The 20,125-nt window shown below is 41.6% G+C and overlaps 1 protein-coding gene across 3 annotated transcripts in view; it reads right to left on the reverse strand.

The window, feature by feature from the left end:
• PAG1 (phosphoprotein membrane anchor with glycosphingolipid microdomains 1) overlaps positions 1-20,125 on the reverse strand; it is a 117,508-nt gene that overhangs the window by 70,699 nt on the left and 26,684 nt on the right. For all 3 annotated transcript variants that reach the window (XM_075085303.1, XM_075085300.1, XM_075085301.1), the window contains one exon: positions 19,445-19,504. The gene's annotated coding sequence lies outside the window, so the exon portion shown is untranslated. The remainder of the gene's footprint in view (positions 1-19,444; positions 19,505-20,125) is intronic.

Genomic DNA, 20,125 nt, shown 5'->3' on the forward strand with positions numbered 1-20,125 from the left:
GCACTAAAAATGCCCACAGGGAAATTTGAGATATGTGTTTGTTTAAAGCAGTTTCCACTTGCAGTGGATGAAGCGAACTGCCAACCACACTGGGGTTTCAGCTTTTTTTAAGGAGGTGATGGCAGGCGCATTTTGTTATTAATGTATAGGGGGTTTAGCTACTGCACTCATCATCATGGTCAGCACGGCTCATCTTCATTAAAGTATTGAAGAGCACTGCGCACAGCTGAAACATCACTTGCATCAGTTGCATTCAGAGGAATGGAAACTTGGATGAGTCCCAAATTATGGTAGACCTAACGTCTCATTTGTCAGCAAATCATTTGTATCAGAAATGATTTTAAATGACAATAGTAAAATTAAATTTGTCCCATGTTTAACATGCCCATTAAAAATAAATCCTTCAATGCCATTCACTGAGGCTCAGATGCAGATGGTCAAAATGACCATGTGGTTGGCCACAGCCCAACCTGAGCAATATCCCTTGACTTCAACAATCGGCAACGGCTGTAGAGTCAAGGCTGAACCTACTCACTCAAAAATTCACCTTTACAGCTATGCTGTTTCCATGAGTCTCTGATGCACAAAGGTACTGGGAGTGCCACCAGGAACCTCAAAAACAAAACTCTTCATAGTCTGGGATAGTCTGACCTATGTGAGTTTTTGCTGCTTTACCAAGACCTGATTTCCATTTCACAGCAACGCTGTACCAGAAGTGATCACCAGAAGTGAAGCCTTCCGAAGCCTTCAACCAGCCCTAACTGCCCTTGGAGAATGGCAGCAGCAGGCCAGCCTGGACCTGGGGCTGGGTGGGTTTCATAGAGCTTTGAGCAAGGAATCAGTGCTGTAACAAAGCAATCTCATGAGAGCCTATTGTGAACCTATATTCATAATTTCCCATTTAATTCATCAGAATGGAAGCTCAGTGTGAATGACTCCATTAAGGAAAGACAGAATTAGCCTCATCACACATGCGGCAGCATATGTCTCTTTCAACATGCGCTGTAAAACAGATACGGAATGGAAAACAGAGGTTTTTTAACTTCCTATTCTGTCTACCGGTAAAGAAAACATTCTCAAAACCCTGCATATCTTCAGGTACATTACTCTATTGCAAAGATAAATATCAAAGTTAGGTGAGATGCTAGGTAAGTAGCAAAAAAGGCTTAAAAGAACAAGGAAGAAATAAAAACACCTACAAAATCTCCAAAGACAAAAAATAAACAACAGTTTACTTGTGTTCCCAGGAAAGCCTAAAGCCAAACATTAGCATTTTCTTTTGGAGGCAACTTTCTGCATATTGAAAGCCAGCTTAAATAAACGGCTGGCTTTTCTTCTTCGAATATCTGGGGAGTCTGCAATGTTTTTCCTCCTTTGAGAAAATAAACATGAAAACCAATGCAGGAAGAACTCCACACAGGAGTAGTGCAGAAGAAATTTAAATACCTAGTTGTAATTATAAATGAGATCTTGGCCAGGCAGAAATGCGTATGAAATGCTGTCAGGAGGGAGTGTTTGCCAGCCAACCTTCAGGAGTAACAATCACAGAAATCTACCTTTGTCATCTTCTTGTTGATCCCCTTTCCCCACACCTCATGAATCTTATATGGCTTTTCATTTTTATTCCCATACGTCTCTCTTAATCTTGCCTTAGCCCATCCCCTGCCAGATCCTGGGGCTCTTCTTTTGTATCCCCAAAACCGCACATTTGCTGGTATCTGACATGAGAGGTTCAGGGGCTCCAGTCAGCTTTAAGCTGCAGTAATTTTTTCTACTTAGGAAAGGCTGGAGAGAAAGTACTTTCCTTCCTTGCTAGATAGTAAACATTTCTCCTCCACTGGGCAAACAAATTATCTTCTGTTATTCGTAAAGACACTCAAGCAATATTCCTGTTTACCTTTATAAATGTCTTTGTGCTATCCCTAGTCTAGCTCAGGGAACTGAGCCGAAGGTATTGCAGCTAACATATGGTAAACAGGACTAAGAGCCGCAACACTGGAGAGCAGTACCCAGAGAGATCTGTGTACAGGAAAATGCAGAAACCGTCGCTCCGAAGTCGGAGTTCAGGCTAAGACAGCAGTAGCAAAATGGATCTCATGACAATAAGTATCTTCGGTGAGCAATTTCATTTTACTCATCAACTCAGCAGAAACGTGGTTTTCTGCCTCCAGGGGAGGGTGCAACATGTACTCATTAATGGCTGTTTATACAGATCAACACTACTGCTGTATTAATTTCCCCCCCTTACATGAGGTATTTCATGATCAAAGTATTGAAATCAACACTGCCAAAGCAACATTATTTGAGCAGTCAAGTTAAGCACATGCACGTTTGAAGGATCAGATCTTAATGAGGTTTTTTGGTTGTTTTTTGGCACGAATACAACAAACACTTCAACACAAATATAACTCTGCCCATGCAAAGTGAAGGGCTCTGCTCATGTAATTAGCATCTACAAGCACAAGTATTTGTTTATAAGAATTGAAAAAATCATTAAATATTTATTAGATTATTTCATAAATAGACTAATTAGTTCTGAAATAGCTGCTTTCTTAAACTGCATGACCAATATGTAATGTTATCCTTCACTTATTGCTTTTCATTTAAATGAATCCTGCAAATCTGACACAAATTCATTAAACCCACCAGATTGTTGGTCAAATCTTTGCAGGCGGTGCGTGAAACTTGATGCATCTAAATGAAAACCAGTGTACTGCCATTCCAGTCAGTAAGGTTGTAGACAAACCCATATTTTTAACTCGGCCATCACAACCTCAACAGTTTGATGCACATCAGCATACACCTTAGAGAATGTAAAGCCTGTTAACTCATACGGTCCTTCTGAAAATGAGAACATAACCAGTGCTCACCCAGGTTAATTTAAATTACCAAAGATGGCTCAACATTTAAATTCACTTTCAAACTGAAGGCGGCTGAAATGTTTTGCAGTAATATGCCACTTCCTCAGAAAGCTGATGTTAGAAATATTTCCCAGATGTGAGTGAAGATTTCCAGATTAACAGAGAGAGCAGAAGAAAGCAGGAGATATGGGTTCCTGACCCAAAGCCACTGACTGTCTGCATTTGTCCAGGATGTGTCAGACAAGAGACCTGAGACTGAATTCTTGGTGCTACAGGAAAGCACCTGGCCAAAATACGCTTGGCTGCTCTGGGATGAATTTTTCTCCATATTGTTTCATTAACATTTCCAAAAGGCCCAGTTTTGCTTCTGTATGAGAAAAAGCTAGTTTCAAATGTAGCATTTTGCACCAAAATAAATCTGGGGTTTTGACCAGTCAGAGACACAAGCAGCCAGGCTCCCAGTGCATCTCATGAACTACCGATGCACAACAGAAGCTTATTAAGAACGTTTCATAACATTCAATATAAAACCTTACCTAAATATCTAATTCAAACTCCTATTAGTTCCTGCCATATCTCATATTACTTCTTTATTTTGCTGTGCATTTTCCACATTCAGAATAATTTTAAACTTACTTATGGCATCGATAAGCGACATGAGGAACAAGGTTACTGACATGGCAGAACCAAACCTAACACAAAAGGTCTCTAATATATATTGTAAATGTTGTCAGAAACAGACAATACAGAAATGTCATGGGAATAATAAAGGCAATAAATTGAAGCTATGTGAATATTTATTTTTATTTTCAAGGCACCTCCTGAACTTATGAGATCAATTTGGCTTTGTTTTTCTTGCATCACTTACATCTTGTCAGAACACTGTAATCAATACTCTCTTGCTAGCCTGGATTAATAGTTTTATGCTAATTGCAACATCTACATAAAAATACTCCTTAGTACTCTTCTTCCATAGGACTTTTACTGAGGATGAAGTTCTGAACACACAGATAAAGTAAAAATAAATTATTTTTTTTACGAGCAAACTTACCTTGTAGCACACTTTCAGCAGATGTCATGGAGAGGACTGATTGCTTCCAGCGGCTTTGATCTTGCTATCATGCAGTGCCTCCTGACTGAAGCAAGCGACCTCAGGGGGACTGGGAGGGAATGGTGATCCCTGAGCGCAGAAAGGGTCTCCTCACACCAGACATGCCTTTTCATACTCTATTTACTTTCAGCCTGGACTGTGTGATATATAAAATCTCTGCAGCTCTAGCTAATGGGATAGGAGTTATCAGCTCCTTGAAGGTTCGTGCTTCTCAGCAGCAGAATACCTGCTCCCACTGAGACCCTGCTGATTCTGGTGGGGCGAAGCTGAACTTCACCTCGGTTCTGTGAGGAACACCCAACAGCTAAATAACAGAAGAGCAACTAGCCAGCATATTGCTTCAGCTTCCAGACGGAGAAAACTAGGAGAAGAAAAAGCCTTAGCCACTGTATGTTCTTTTTGTGGCATTTGCCACTTCTTTCAACAGCATGAACTAAATCCTGATAAGCATCAAGTGATGAATGAGTTGCTCATCCTAGCTAAGAGCTGAGCTTAGATTGTGGGATAGAAGCTAAAAAGAAAAATCATTGAAAATGCAGCACCTGGTGACATTTTCCAATATGCACTGACCTTTCCAGTACCATTACATTTGGCTTTGCAGCACAATCACATCGTTTCAGCTCTACGTATCAGTAAGATCCTAATTGTCTGAATCCTGCCAAAATCTTTACACTTTTAGTGAAAGCAGAGCAAAAAGACATTACTGAAAAAGGGCTGTCTGAAACAAGTGTCAGTTCAGTGACACCAGAAAGACCACCACCTTTGCTGCTGGGATTAATTGTTCACACCACTGTACTGTAACCTAAGGAGGTAAGTACCATGCAAGGACTGATGACTAACGTGAGGATGACTTCTGGTGACAGTGACAGCAGTAGGTAGCTGAAGAGCACTAAATAAGGTATTCAAGGACAGAGTATAGAAAATGAACTTTGTAATCACAAGCACACCTGCAAACCAGAAATCATTTCATGATATGTGAGAAGAGACCCTGATAATTTATCATGCAAAACACAAACCCCTCTATTCTCCCTTGCTTAACTTACCTTATGAGGTTATAATGATTAGTTTTATTTCTAGCAAACCTACAAATTTGCTTTCCTTCACTTCCCCTCCTCCATTTACATTTGCTTAATATGCAAAGGTAATGCATTTTATTGAAGAAATAAGGAAGATCTGCATTAAGTCACGTCTGCTTCAGAACTCAGTTGACTCCCCACCAGCTGGAATCTATTATTTGATTAAAAATGCTGTTGTGCCAGCTGCCATGCAGCACGTTCCACTACCCTGATTCCTGGTGGGATTAAATCCATACTAAAAATGTAGTCTAGCATGAATCAGCTTCTACTCAATATTAATAAATACCTGGAAAATAAAAGCATTTAAAAAAGAACCCACCCCTCCTGGACCTGGCCACTTCAATCTTTAATGCAGAAGGTGCTCAGTGGGGAAGAACTTCAAATCTGACATATTATAAGGTAGTAATTTCATAAGGCAATGTCCTAATTATATATTCAGGCTTGTTTTTAAGAGTGATCTCTCTTACCATAAAAATAAACCAAATTCCTCTTCCAACAGAACCAGTCCTGAAATAAAAGACAGTTGCTGAGTTTAAAGAATTAAAAGCTCTTGTATCTCACTGATATGGTGAAGTATTTACTAGTGGAGGGTAATTATTAGGGAATGTGCCCAGAGCAAAAAAAAATTCATAGTTAAGTCTGTTACTGCTAATTTAGTTAGAATGAGAGACTGTGTCAGGCAAAAAGCCCATTTAATTCAAGGGGGATTTCTGCCTGATGTGAACTGCAGGAATATATGCCAAGAGTATATGCTATGAATAAGAACTGAAAATGTTGCTCAGCTTCTTGCAGCACAATAAAATTAAAAGCTTTAAGGCAATCGTTCGCAAAAGCATGCTTGAAAGGCCTCTAAACAGAAACATAGCGATGGTATATTGATAGGACTGATTCTTCCCATTTTCTTTTTCAGTTACCTCAAAGCAAGTTGGAGACTACAGCTTCACTAGCTCTGAAAAAAAGCTTATATTCAGTGGGATGCTTGCAGCTTTCTTTATTCAATGGGTGGCCACGAAGTTAAGAAGTTAAAAGGTTTTGATGGCTTCAGACAAGATACAGTCTCTTAATATACAGTCATAAGAACGTGCAGAGGTCAGGCTGAAAGCCCAAGCCGAAATCCATTCCTGGTGGTGTCAAGGCAGAGTGTGCTCAATACTTCCTTTAGAAGAACTAGGTAAGCATTATGTGGATTTTTCACTGATTAAACTGATTAACAATAGTCAATCTAAATTCCCAAGCAGCAGTTAAGTTATACCGTGTATAAAATAGCCGGAAGAAAATATAGTAGGTTTTAGTCATAGTACTGAACTTAAGGGAGGGGTCAAGCCACTACTGAGCCAAGCCATGATATGACTGTTGCTTAAACTGAATGGATGGTCTGAGCATGGCAGAGAGTAGCCCCGCGCCTGCGCTACAGAAAGTGCCATCGTAATGGGCAGCTTTGCTGACAGTGTCCGCAGGGCAGCAAGTCCCTGCAGCTGGAGTCCTCCAGGTACGGAACACCTCTTCTCCTCTGAACATGGATGTCCAGGTCAGACTCTCTGGAGAGACAAAAATAAACTAACTTTGCTGCATCTCAGAGATCTTCCTTTCAAATATATTTTAATTCAGTTTGGAAAAGCTTGACCTAATACTTCTGATTTTGTGGTTTTAAATTATTTCTATTTCCAGATCCATTATATGACTTCCTCAATAGGCAAGAAATGTATTATTTCATACATTTTTAGAGACTGAGCTTTGTATATTTTAACTTTTCATTCTACAACCTCTTTCACACCAGGAAAAAGTGTTGTAGTGTAGGCCCCACTATATTTGTTCAAGCACCAATTAGAAATGCATGACACATGCACATACTGAGAAACATCGGGCAAATACAGAAGATATGTAAATAATGTCTATGTACCCCTCCTATTCGCTAACTTTTCTGGCACCATATGCCAGCAATCAAAATCCACCATCATCAGATGAGTTGTATTCCTCTTGTTTATCATGTAAAATTGAGATAGTCTCCATGCCAAAGATGCAAAGTACCTGGACCTCCAACAGTACCCACTTTACTGAGAGAGCACAATGGCTCATCAAAAGACATCACAAAGAGGATGTCCGAAAAGGAAACGCAACTGAAAAGGAAGTGTAGTTTCTCCTTGGTATATGCTCCTTGTCTCAAAAGCATCACAGACAGTGACATTTAAAATCATGATGTTCCTATGCACCAAAAAAAGCCATACATTGAGATTTAGCATGATTTCAGGGAGGGAACACCATCAAACCCTGTATAATAAGAGTACAACACCCAGATTTGACGAGGGACATTAAAAAATATATTCAATGGCAATTAAAATATTCCCATGCCAAAAGGTAGCTAAAAGTTTATCCTACCCTACACTGGCATGTATTGTGTGCGGGCCCTACATTTCAATAAAAGGAAGCAAATGCTTTTAACAGCACACTGGAGAGTTTTTATGAGATATGCAATCTACAGAAAGACTGCTGTCCCTCATTAAACATTTGTTCCCTAATTGTGCTATTCCAATTAACAAAACCCCTATTGAAATAATAAAAGATTCTGAAGTTTAACTTAAATTTTAAGAAAACTACTGAGTAGTAACAACAGTTGAGGTGTTTTATGTAAAAAATTTCATTTATATTTACATTTATAATTATATAGTGTGTAATGGTGTAAAAATACTCCGTGTATGTAGCAGGTGTGGAGGAGCCTTTTGTTGTCCCAGCACAAACCCACCCAAATCTTCCCAGGCTGACTCTCTTCCAACAGGAGCAGCCACCCGGGCTCAGCCGAGCACTGTGGCAGCGTGCGGAGCCCACAGCTCTGCCACATGTACATGCCTGCCTGCAGCAAAATACACAGTGTCCTGAAAGCACAGCTCCTAATGCCTGTGGTCCTACCTCAGCCTGTCCTTGCAGTCCAGGCATGCATCACACCCTCATGTGAGAGCTGAGAGTCTACACAGGTGTATATGGACAGAGGTGTAGGGGAAGGCTCCTGTATTATTGATTTTCTGAGTACCACCAGCTCATAGGATTGTGTTGCCTTCATTCCATAATCTGGAAGGCATAAAGCCACCATGGCAGGAGACTTGAGGAAGTGTTATGATTAAACTGGGGGCAAAAAGATCCTATGGATGCTTGGGAAAACACTGAGCAAACCTCCATTTGACCCCATACTCAAACCTCCCATTTACCACTGTTGATCTGCAGCAGTGCTGAACATATGCCTGCAAATGGAAGCGCTGGGAAATATTATATTAAATACTACGGAACGTCACACGCCCTTAAGAAAAAAAGATATCTTTATTTCAGCTCAGACATTCAAAATGAATGGAAATATTTTAAGTACATTCTTTATTAAGGACATATGCCTTCATTTTTCACCTTTGCCATATGATAACAAATTCATTTTCCTCACATGGCACTGTGAAAAAGCCTATGAAAGTTGTGAAGCACTGAGCCATCACAGTTATTTTCTCTTCTTGAGTTACAGTAGCATGTAGGATTCCCATGCCAGGACACAGGCATTCTGGAGGCTGTGCTGAGAGAGAACAAAAAAGATGGTTCTTGCCTCAGAGAGTCATATTTAAACATTAACAAAAGGCCAATAAGTGGATATGGATGGTTGGCAAGGAAGTAGGAGGAAACAGACAGCATCAGTCAACATAAAAGGCAGTGGCTGTAACACTTTACTAACCTACTTTTTTTTTTTTCAGGGATTATGGGAGAGGAGATTTTAAGAAGGGATTTAAAAGGAGAAAATGAGGTTAAGTGTGTTGATGTCTGCCCACAGCTCATCCTTAACTTCGTCAGTAGCAACAAATAAAGCCCACAGATGCTGGTTTGAATACACAACAGGCCAGTGATGAAGCTGATATTGCGGGTGAACTGGAGGGATATGTGGATGGATGGGCCAGAATAGCTTTGCATATGAAATCAGGCTGCTTCTTACTACCATTCTTATAGGAAAGATAGATGAACATTACATAAATGCTCACAAGAAAACAAATTTCTTTTTACGGCAGTTTTGAACAAGGTAAAAGCTGCACAAGCTATATGTGGGCCATGCTTGCCAGTGGACTGACAGGGGGCATTGCGTCATGACCACAGGCATCCCTTGGGCAACTCCTGAACACCTCTCAGTCCACAGACATCTCTGGAGGAAGAAGCATGCCTTATTCAACATTCTTCACGGTTGATTTTTTAATCCCAGGACATCATTAGGGAAGTTGGTTCTTTTCATGAGTTACTATCTTCTAATGACTCTTAAAATATGTGTAATGCAACAGTTGGAAACTTCTATGTTCCACAGCTAATTTGGTGTTTTATAAATTGATTTACATATGTGCTTGCTATTTAATTCTCTTTGAAAATATTTCAGATAGTATTTTTTTCTCTTGCCTCCTTAGCCTAGCCATTTTACAAAGGTAAAAGAGCAGAGGCATCTGGGTTCCGTTTCAGCTCAGTAACAAACCTTGGTCCTGAAACACATTTGCCTTTCAATAGATGACAGTCTCAACAGCAGTGCTGTCTTTTATCCAACTGACCGATGAGATGGACTAGTACCTCCCAAACTCGTACTAAGCCTCTGAAAATACCTCTCTATTTGGTGAGGCAAGGTATTTCACCAAAGACATGTTGACATTAGGTAAATTATTGTTTAGGGTGAAAAAAGATAAAAAAAGAAAAATGCAAAAGACATCTTCCCATACCCTTTTTAACAGTAGTTTCCAAATCAACCACTTTTTATCTAAGGTTCCAGCAAAGGGTCAGAATAAAGCAATTTTAGGAACACATCAACATCACAAAATTAAGGAAACTCTTTTTGCTGATAAACCTTAACAATGAAATGCCTGTTAAAAATATGGCTTATCTTTTTTTTTTTTTTTTTTTTTTGCTTAGGGCTCTTCACTATGTCCTTTAAAAGCTAGTAAGAATCAACACCCAAAGGAAAGCCAGTAGGTAACATACTAGCTTGCTAATATATCACTGTCCTAAATAACTGTAGGTTGGAGGAGTACACTGAGTCCCAGCATCCTGGTAACAAGAATCATAGAATCATTTAGGTTGGAAAGGACCTTTAAGATCATCAAGGCCAGCTCTTAACCCAGTACTGCCAAGTCTACCACTAAACCACGTCCCTAAGCACCACATCCACATGTCTTTTAATTACCTCCAGGGATGCTGACTCCACCACTTCCCTGGGCAGACTGTTCCAATGTTTGACAAACCTTTCAGTAAATAAATTTTTCCTAATATCCAATCTAAACTTCCCCTGGTGCGACCTGAGGCCATTTCCTCTTGCCCTATCACTCGTTACTTGGGAAAAGAGACCAACACCCACCTCGCTACAACCTCCTTTCAGGTAGCTGTAGGGAGCGATAAGGTCTCCCCTGAGCCTCCTCTTCTCCAGGCTAAAAAAAACCAGTTCCCTCAGCTGCTCCTCAGAGGATGTGTTCTCCAGACCCTTCATCAGCTTTTTTGCCCTTCTCTGGACATGCTCCAGCACCTCAATGTCCTTCTTGTACTGAGGGGCCCAAAACTGGACAGGATATTCAAGGTGTGGCCTCACCAGTGCCGAGTACAGGGGCGCAATCACTTCCCTACTCCTGCTGGCCGCACTATTCCTGATACAAGCCAGGATGCTGTTGGCCTTCTTGGCCACCTGGGCACACTGCTGGCTCACGTTCAGCTGGCTGTTGACAACACCCCCAGGTTCTTTTCCACCGTGCAGCTCTCCAGCCATTCTTCCCCAAGCCTGTACCATTGCATGGGGTTGTTGTGACCCAAGTGCAGGACCCGGCACTGAGCCTCCTTGAACCTCATACGGTTGGCCTTGGCCCATTGATCCAGCCTGTCCAGAACCCTCTGTAGAGCCTTCCTACCCTCGAGCAGATCAACACTCCCGCCCAACTTGGTGTCATCTGCAAACGTACTAAGGGTGCACTTGATCCCTTTGTCCAGAACACTGATAAAGATATTAATCCTTAAATATTAAAGGCCCCAGTACCAAGTCCTGGGAAACACCACTTGTGACTGGCCACCAACTGGATTTAACTCCTTTGACCACAACTCTTTGGGCCTGGCCATCCAGCCAGTTTTTTACCCAGTGAAGAGTACAGCTGTCCAAGCCTTGAGCAGACAGTTTCTCCCGGAGAACACTGTGGGAAACAGTGTCAAACGCTTTACTAAAGTTTAGGTAGGCAACATCCACACCCTTTCTCTCATCCAATAAGCAGGTCACCTTGTCATAGAAGGAGATCAGGCTAGTCCAGCAGGACCTGCCTTTCATAAACCCATGCTGGCTGGGCCTAATCCCCTGGTTGTCCTGTACGTGCCACGTGATGGCACTCAGGATGATCTGCTTCATAACCTTCCCCAGCACTGAGGTCAGGCTGACAGGCCTGTAGTTCCCCAGATCCTCCTTCAGGCCCTTCTTGTAGATGGGCATCACATTTGCTAATCTCCAGGCAACTGAGACCTCCCCAAATAGCCAGGACTGCTGATAAAGGATGGAAAGTGACTTGGTGAGCACTTCTGCCAGCTCCCTCAGTACCCTTGGGTGGATCCCATCTCGCCCCATGGAATTGTGTGTGTCTGAGTGGTGTAGCAGGTCACTAACCATTTCCCCTTGGATTATGGGGGCTTCATTCTGCTCCCGGTCCCTGTTTTCCAGCTCAGGGGCCTGGGTGCCCAGAGAACAACTATTCTTACCATTAAAGACTGAGGCAAAGAAGGCATTAAGTATGTCAGCCTTTTCCTCAGCCTTTGTCACTATGTTTCCCCCTGCATCCAATAAAGGATGGAGATTCTCCTTAGCCCTCCTTTTGTTGTTAATGTATTTGTAGAAACATTTTTTATTGTCTTTTATGGCAGTAGCCATATTAAGAACATTGTGTCCCATCCAGCCTGGTCAGTCATCTGTAGCAATCGATCCCACAGAGCAGCACCTGGCTCAGGGAGAGCACTACTGCTTTCCAGGCTCCACTGGCTAAAGGGATGACATCCCCACTGATTCAAACAGGGATGCTGTGCTCATGAGGACTCAGCTGATCAAAAGTAACTCAACATGCATGTGTCAGCCTGAAGCTGAATTCTACCCCACAACTGGGTACCTACATTCCCTTCAGACTACAGCATCCCATAAGGCTCCTACAAGATGCAACTTAGAGTACAACAAAACAAGCCTCCAAAATAAGTTAAATGGACCATGTCCTAAAAGCAGCTACTTCCCTCCCCTGACAAGAGGGAGACCTTGGGTGACCAGCTCTGGTGCAGACATCCTCTGTCTGAGTGTCCTGAAGAGCACTCCAGGCTGGTGAAGCAGAAAATGCGTGTATTCATGTTTTAGTGCTTTATCTGGGGCTGCATATTTTTCTGCTGTCAAAAGCAAAGAGTTATGTTCCTGACAACAGTAATGACAGAACTAAATTAAGAAAATAGAGTTCAGAGAGGCAGAGAGACGCAGTTGAGCTTTGGATGAACAAACCTTATTAATTGACCGGCTACCAGCTATCTAAACAGATTAAAAGAATTATTATTACAGCTCTGGTTTAACAGTTTGGAAAAGTGACATTTAAAGTCACTACTTAACATTCAGACATCCTTAACGCAATGCAGTAAATTTGTTATTTAAAACCTATTTGTAAATACATGGTAACTTGTGAGTTAACAACCGTATTGGCAAGAACAAATCAAAATGCATTCATTTTTGAGACATGAAGTATTTTCACGTCTTCGTGTTCTCATCAAATAGCAACCATTAAAAAAAGTGCCCATTTCAACATGTACAATAGCCCAGAAAAATGTCATTTTTGGTACACTTTCTTCACATTGAGTCAAATGAAATTAGATTTTCAAATCCATGAAAGACAGTCATCTGAAAACACTGTAGTGCTTCCCCAATGCCATATTCATACGTCAGAACACTAAATGTGAAAGTTCATACATTTCATCTCCTAAAAGATACCAATGACATATCATATTTTGCTCTTCTTTTTAAAGACCACTTCCTGGGAAGAAAAATATAAATGTGTGCACACTCCAGGCACTTTTATTCTGGATGGATGCAGATTATGCTGTCCCAGTTGAGTGATTTAAAATTGCATTTATTGTGATGTTTCGTTACTGAAGAGGTCAAAACCTTCCCCAGGGAAAACAACTATAAGGTGTTCTGCAGACCAATTTAAGGAATACGTGTCAACTTCATAGATTCACGAGGTTAATAGGTGCCTTAGTTTCACTGTAAATAACATGACCTTCTTATTAACCAAGAGAAAGACAGTAACTTTCATGTCTATACAGTAAAGAATTCTTTTCTTACATTTCCCCTCCCCCCTCAAAATATGCAAAGCAAATTTTGCAATTCCTAACCCTATATAAAGAACATCCACATTCAAAGTCAAGTACTAGAAAGTCAAGAAATGCCAGAACAAATTTAATTCTGCTCCGTTGTATTTATGCATTAAGATGAAATATTTCATTAGATGATGATGTGCTTTTTTCTCAACTACATAATCTGTGTTTTAAATAACAAGAAAAATTCCAAAGTCACCTGATTTGACAAGATACTCAGATGTCTATCTCATTTCAAATATAATACTTCAATAATTAAAGTTACTTATCTTGCTGAGAGAAGTATAAAGTCAGATAAAAGTTCTCCTAAGAACACTTGTGAGTTTGATTTTTTTTTTCAGTAGACAGAACATTTTTGGAAATAAAATATATCTTCCAACAGCAAATACTGCTTGATAGTATGCTGTGATCTAATTTTGAATGAACAAAACCAGAACAAATCTCCTTTTGCCCAATTTTTTTCAAACAGGTCTATCACAATGACTAGCTTATCAAAATATTTCAGCTCACATTCTAAAAATACCCGCTATTTATTATTTTAATCTGTTGTACAGACCTCAGTCTAACACTCAATTAGAGTAAGTGGTTATGAATCATGCGCATTTTAGGAATATCTGGCTGTCTGAACAACGTTCAGGTTTTAAATCTTTATTGATAAAAATACCTTGCTTCCAACAGAAATCTACATACAAATGTGCAAATTAGGGCTAGAGCAACGAGCCTGCTTTATGGCTGAGAGGTGTCTGGGCTTGGCTAGTTGCCTTCTCTGCCTACTTCCACCTTGGCTCAGATAATTGGAATGAAGATGAATGAAAATTTAGGCCTGCAGTTTTAATAGTAACTATTTGTTATTTAAATTTCCTTTTCCACACTGAACGATCGCAAGAACGTGTGCTCAGAATTAAAAGGCTGCTCTTTAGCACCAGCACATTGATTTCTTGGGGTCCTTGCAAAGCTTTTCACATTGTTTCTGGACTACAGCTCTACACCCCTCTAACTGCCTGTCAGACATCATTTCTGCTTTATGAATAAATAATATGATGCCCAAGGGAAACATTGGGCTAAGACAAAAAAATCAATGTGTGTCTAGCACGTGTTAGGCAGTTGTTCAGCTGAAGTCTGTCTCAAATACGTAGACTAATTTTAATAACAAACCAAATGCTTTCTAAACTGAGCTTAAAGGAGGGTTATTGAGAAAGCACTACCACTATGTCACTGCGTATCCTATTTGAAGACTAATAATATTGTCCTCTTAAATTGTGAATAGATGTTCTGATTGCAAAGTGTTTGGTGAATACTTACATACAAATTTCAAATATTCACGTTACAGAGATAGATACAGCAGCAACTGATTTTTTACTCTGTTCCTCTTGGAGTAGTTTCAGTGCACATCTGCATAGCAAAGCTGTTATTACGACTGACTTATTTTTTATTTTGAAAACACCGTCTTCCAAAATTGCCTTTTTTTTTTTTTTTTGCAGAGGGACAGGGATCAAAAGTAAAACAAACGCAGGGTAAATTAATAATTCATGCAGCTCTGTAACTACCTTAGTCATTCCTGCAACGTTAGCCTATTTTCGCAGTCAGCAGAGTTTGTTGGTCTGACACCACCACTGTAGCCCTGCAGATGCAAACCCACCGCAGCAATATTTGAATCACTCCACTTCTTCAGGACAAGTCTGTATAAAACGACCTTAACTCCTGTCGCGAGGTGGTTCTTTAATTCCTTTACATTACGCCTGAGGGGTGGGTTTTGTTAAGCACACCATATAGTGAGCAGCATTGGTAGGAATCACTGCTCGCCTGTTTTCCCTCACCTTATTGAAGGTGGACCTGCACCTCCTTCCTTCCACCTCCGTGTCCTCCAGCACCAGGAAAGCTTGGGCTGTGTCAGGTGGCAGCACTCAGCCTCTGCCAGAAGTGCACGTCACCTCTGTTCCCAGCTCATCAAGGGCCAGCAGGGCCAAAGTCTCACAGATCCTCACTTCAAAACATAGACGTCACGCTGGAAACCCGGGAGGAGGCTGCTGGGTTATTCTGGGACATGGGGCAACCTACTCACTGCCACCAGCCCCTCACAACAGCCACAGGCATCCAGGCTTGGTAGCACAGCCACACAAACAGCAAAGGAGGATGAAAACAAGGAGGTTAAGACAAGACAGAAAGCTGTAGTCAGACCCACGGATGAACTGTGACATCAGTGACTCCAAGTCACCAACATCCAGCCCAGGGACATTGCTCTCAAAACGGTTTTTTTGGCCCCCCCTGCTGTTACGCAGACCTTTCAGTGCAGATCCTCCTCTTGGGAGCATGCTGACAAGGCAGCTCCCCCTGTTACATTTAGTGTAATGAAAAGCACAAACTTCATGTATTTATGACCCTTTCAGATTGAGGAGCTGCAGCTGAGTGCCCTTGCCTGGGGGTGCTTACTCCTGCAGGAGAGCTGGCCATCTGGAAGGGCAATCTAAAGACAGCAGAGGGAAAACCTGACATCTCGGGGAATAAAACCTGCAGACGTGCAGAAGCTACCACTGATGATGGCAGAGATAAGAGATGTCTTGAGGCTCCCGCTAGCCAGCATGGTGGAGCCCATTAGCATCAATACAGATAGGAAATGCTTTTATCAACTCAAAGAAAGTAAAGTGCTAAAAACAAGAGAGGGGGCTTTCCGGAAAAAAAGAAACCAAAAAACTACCCAAGAAAAAAAAACAAACACAAACAACAAAAAAAAACCTCCAAAACTGCCTAAAATGCAGACAAGCAAAAAGGAGAAGGAAGGCTCAGGCTGAAGCTTGTATGGTTTTTTTATTCTTGCTGAATAGATACAAACTCCAGCCCCTGGTGTGGTGGTAGACTGTGTGCATAGGAACATTATTAGGAAAACAGGCAGGATGGAAACTGAAAGCAGAGCAGCTACTCCTGAATTCCAACACAGGCAAGCTGTAAATTTTAAGCACCAAACCACATGTCTCATACGCTGAAGCAGCTCCGAGAGATGCATCTCTTCATCCCTTCTCACTGCCTTTCCGGCAGCGGGCGCAGCTGGGCTCCTGACAGCGCTTCCCCAGTCTTGACGAGCCCTCCCCTACGAGCACCCGGCTCACACCCTTTCTTTCATGCCAACACCAGGCCAGGCAACCCAGGGCACAGACACAAGGAGCATGGCAGACCACTGTGAAGTCCAGACACAACCACCACATACGTCAGTCCAGGCCTATGCGTCCTGCACAAGAGGCAGGTTTGCTGGGGAGGGCCTGCAAACACCTCAGATGCCTTGCGACAGAGATCTACCTGAGCAACCCCTGCCCTGCTCTTCACCCCTCACACATCCCTCACCGCAAAACACCTATCACAGGAAACTGCCATTCCTCTGCTTGTAACAAAATGACTGCACAACATGTATTTCTGTCAACCCTTGGGTGGTGACAGGACCACTTCACCAGCAAGTACTTGACTCACACTTTCTTATACTTTTTATGCTATTTAAATTAATAATTACGTTTCCTAAAACTGGCTGTAGCCTCTTGACCTTGATGTGGCAGAGCCATACCAACCTCAGGGGAGGAACCCCTCAGTGAAAAACCCAGATGGTTTTGTGTATGCAGCATCTGGAGATGTAGTTGCGCGCTGAGAGACCCTCGGCAGCCTGACAGGCTGAAAGAAGTCCTCAGTCAACCCACCTCCTTTATCACTGGCCACACTTGCCTTCCCCGCCTCCATCTGAAGGTACTTCCTTCAGCCACTCTCTAAACCACAGCTGTAAGGTGCAGGGGCCGTGGGCTGGCGGGTGGTGGTGTTTGGTTTTTTACACAGTCAAAAATCCCATGCTGCCAGGATGAAGTTTGACATTATGTCTCCACCAGCAAAGCTGCTTGACCTTCCAGCCTCACTCAAGGCCAAACAACTGTTTCTGGATCGTACCATAAATGGCATCAGAGAAGTAAATCCAGGTTTTAAAAAGACCCTAAAACCCCAATAAAACAATCTTCTTTTTTTAAGCTCTAAGATTCCCAACTTTTTTGAACCAGAAGGAAGATTCGCTGGATCTACAGCTGCGCTCAGATGGCACTGTGTTGCTGTCTAACACTGATGGAGGATTACATGGCATGATAGCCTGTTCACAATTTCTGACTTCCTGTGCAAGAGTTCAGATTATCCAGGTCCTTTAGACATGCAGCAGAGTTATCAGCACATTTTTATTGCAAACAGAATTTCCAAAACGATGAGCTATTCAACAGGGGAGAGAGAGAAGAAAACTCCTCACCTTTCAGAGGTGTTTCGTTTCCAGATCTGAGTGTCTTTTACAAAGAATGAGAGTTCAGAACTAAACTGCTTCATCTTTGACACATTTGAAGACAACTATCACAATCCTCTGGCTTCTATAAGATAAGGTTCCAGAAGCACGTGTAATATTAAATTGACTGTACAACTTTAAGGTGTCTGCTCAAGCTCATGGATTTCTATGTTCCTTTTAAAGATAACTACTACCAAGAAGCAATGTTTCCATCAATCATATCTCAGTTATATTTATGCACTTCCCATGGGCTCATGATTTGGGATTGAAGCATCTCTGTACTATGTACAGATAACAAAAAGAGACTGAGCAAGGGACTTGGAGTATATTCACACCAACTTGTACAATCAGTCACTGTAGCTTAGGAGGTACCTGGTCAGTCAGGCTGTGGTAACTGAGGATGTTACCAGAGGTGTGCTCTCAGCTTCTGCAAAAGCAAAGTTAAACCAGTAACCTCGTCTGAGCAGCCCACCCTACCTTTAGGAAAAGCTAGGAACATGCACCAGGCCAGTTAGTGCAATGTGGTTACCCTCAAGGTTATCTGCTTATCGTCTTATCAACCTGTCATAAGTAAAGACCACCTGCTTAGTATGCATTAGCAAAGCACTAATTCCACAGAAAGTCTGAAGGCTATCGTTGCGCTAAGGAAGGGACTTGAAATCTTCCCAGTATTTCTCAACTAAGCCACAAACTGAATGCATTAGAACCAAATCCGGTCCAGTAACCATACCATCACTTCCTAGGAACAGCCACCCAGCAAGGGCCAGAATAAAAAAAACCCCTGCAGGGTGTGAAAATTCACCATCTGCCAGGTGTTGGGAGGTGCTAATTATTTAAGTGGCAACCCAATATAAATTTGATGTTGCTCAAATTTCATCAGACCTCCAGTAAATGAAGGCAAGCAGCACCAGTCTGCATACTGAAGGCTAGATCTCACTGGTCTCCATGCAAAGGTACCAGATATGCCTTGCAGAATGCATGCCCTGACTAACTTCCTAACCACAGTATTCTTTTCCATACCCTCCAGAGTGAGATGGCTTTGTAACTTGAACCTGAAACATGAACCCCCAGCTGCCTATTTTGTTATTTATTTCCTGTCCATACCAATGGAGACTTCATTTGCTATGCTTTCAAAACAGGCTTTGAAACAAGCAAATGCAATGTATAGATCTGCAGCATCTACAGCAACTGCAACAGCAGAACTAGCTTTTAAGAACTTGGCAAAACGAGAAAAAGTGGCAATATCCAATGAGGTAGTTATTGCTCTGCTTGACCAAAACAGATCCACTGACCAAAAGTCCCACTATCTGGGGCAGGAAAGCGTGTGCCAGGGCTACAGAGCATGTGGTGTCTCTTGCACAGCTCCAGGAAGACAACCAGCTGGAAGACTAAGGGGTAAGGAAAGGATTTCTGAATGACCATATACAAACCCATATCCAGCTGATTTTACCTTTCAGCTGGAACTGGTACTGCTGCTTTCCAAGACGTGAAACCAACGACTGCATTTTCAAGATGTATCACATCTTTATTTTATATGCACACGCAGAGTGACATCTCATAGCCCATCATGGATCATGAAGCTGTAAGCAATAGCTTCTGTGAAAACCACTTGTAACATTGCTGCTACCCAGTTAAATTGCTTAGCACTGGCACCTTCATGTATTACAGGGGTCTTCACAAAACTGAACTAAAGCCAAGCTGACCACCACAGGAAAAAAAACCCAGCTGCATAAATAATTACCTTCGAGTCTCTGTAGAGCTTGATGTTCAAGTGATATACGGTATTGACAAACGTTTCCTCCTAGGCAAAAAAAAAAGAAAGAAAAAATCACAATTCTGAATTCAATTATGCCGCACTATGAGAATGTAACAGACAACATACATTATCTCCTGTTTCTTCAAATTTAAAATAATATCCAGAGAAAAGTACTTTAGAAAAAGGTTTCCTTCCGGTATTTAAAATACTTAAAAGTAACTAGTACAGTTTTTTTAACTCCTTTTTATTATTTTTGTCTGTTTACTATTCACTGACTTTCAAAGATCTGATAAAGAAGTTAGGCTGAGAATTAGGACATTTTTATTCACTTACCTATGTAATCTTGCCAATAATATGGATTTCATAGACCAAATCAGAATGAAAAGTTCCTATATGTAAAGCTGCAGTAGTTTATACACATGTAGTACCAGTATCTTCAGAGACATTTCTACAACTGCTTGGGGTTTCTGAGCAGAAACTCGTTGTTACTTAGTAACTGTATTGGTTTGGCGTCTAAAGAAAGAGCATCCAACTCAGTGATGAGAGATTTACTAGGAACAGGGTTAAAGAGGTTGCAAACTTTCCATTAGCACCAGCCTTGCAACACGCACTTACGGGATAACTGAGTGGCCAAGTGGTTGCAATCAATCCTGCAATGCCTACATA

This window comes from Phalacrocorax aristotelis, chromosome 2 (assembly GCF_949628215.1).
Source record: "Phalacrocorax aristotelis chromosome 2, bGulAri2.1, whole genome shotgun sequence".
Classification (NCBI taxonomy): domain Eukaryota; kingdom Metazoa; phylum Chordata; class Aves; order Suliformes; family Phalacrocoracidae; genus Phalacrocorax; species Phalacrocorax aristotelis.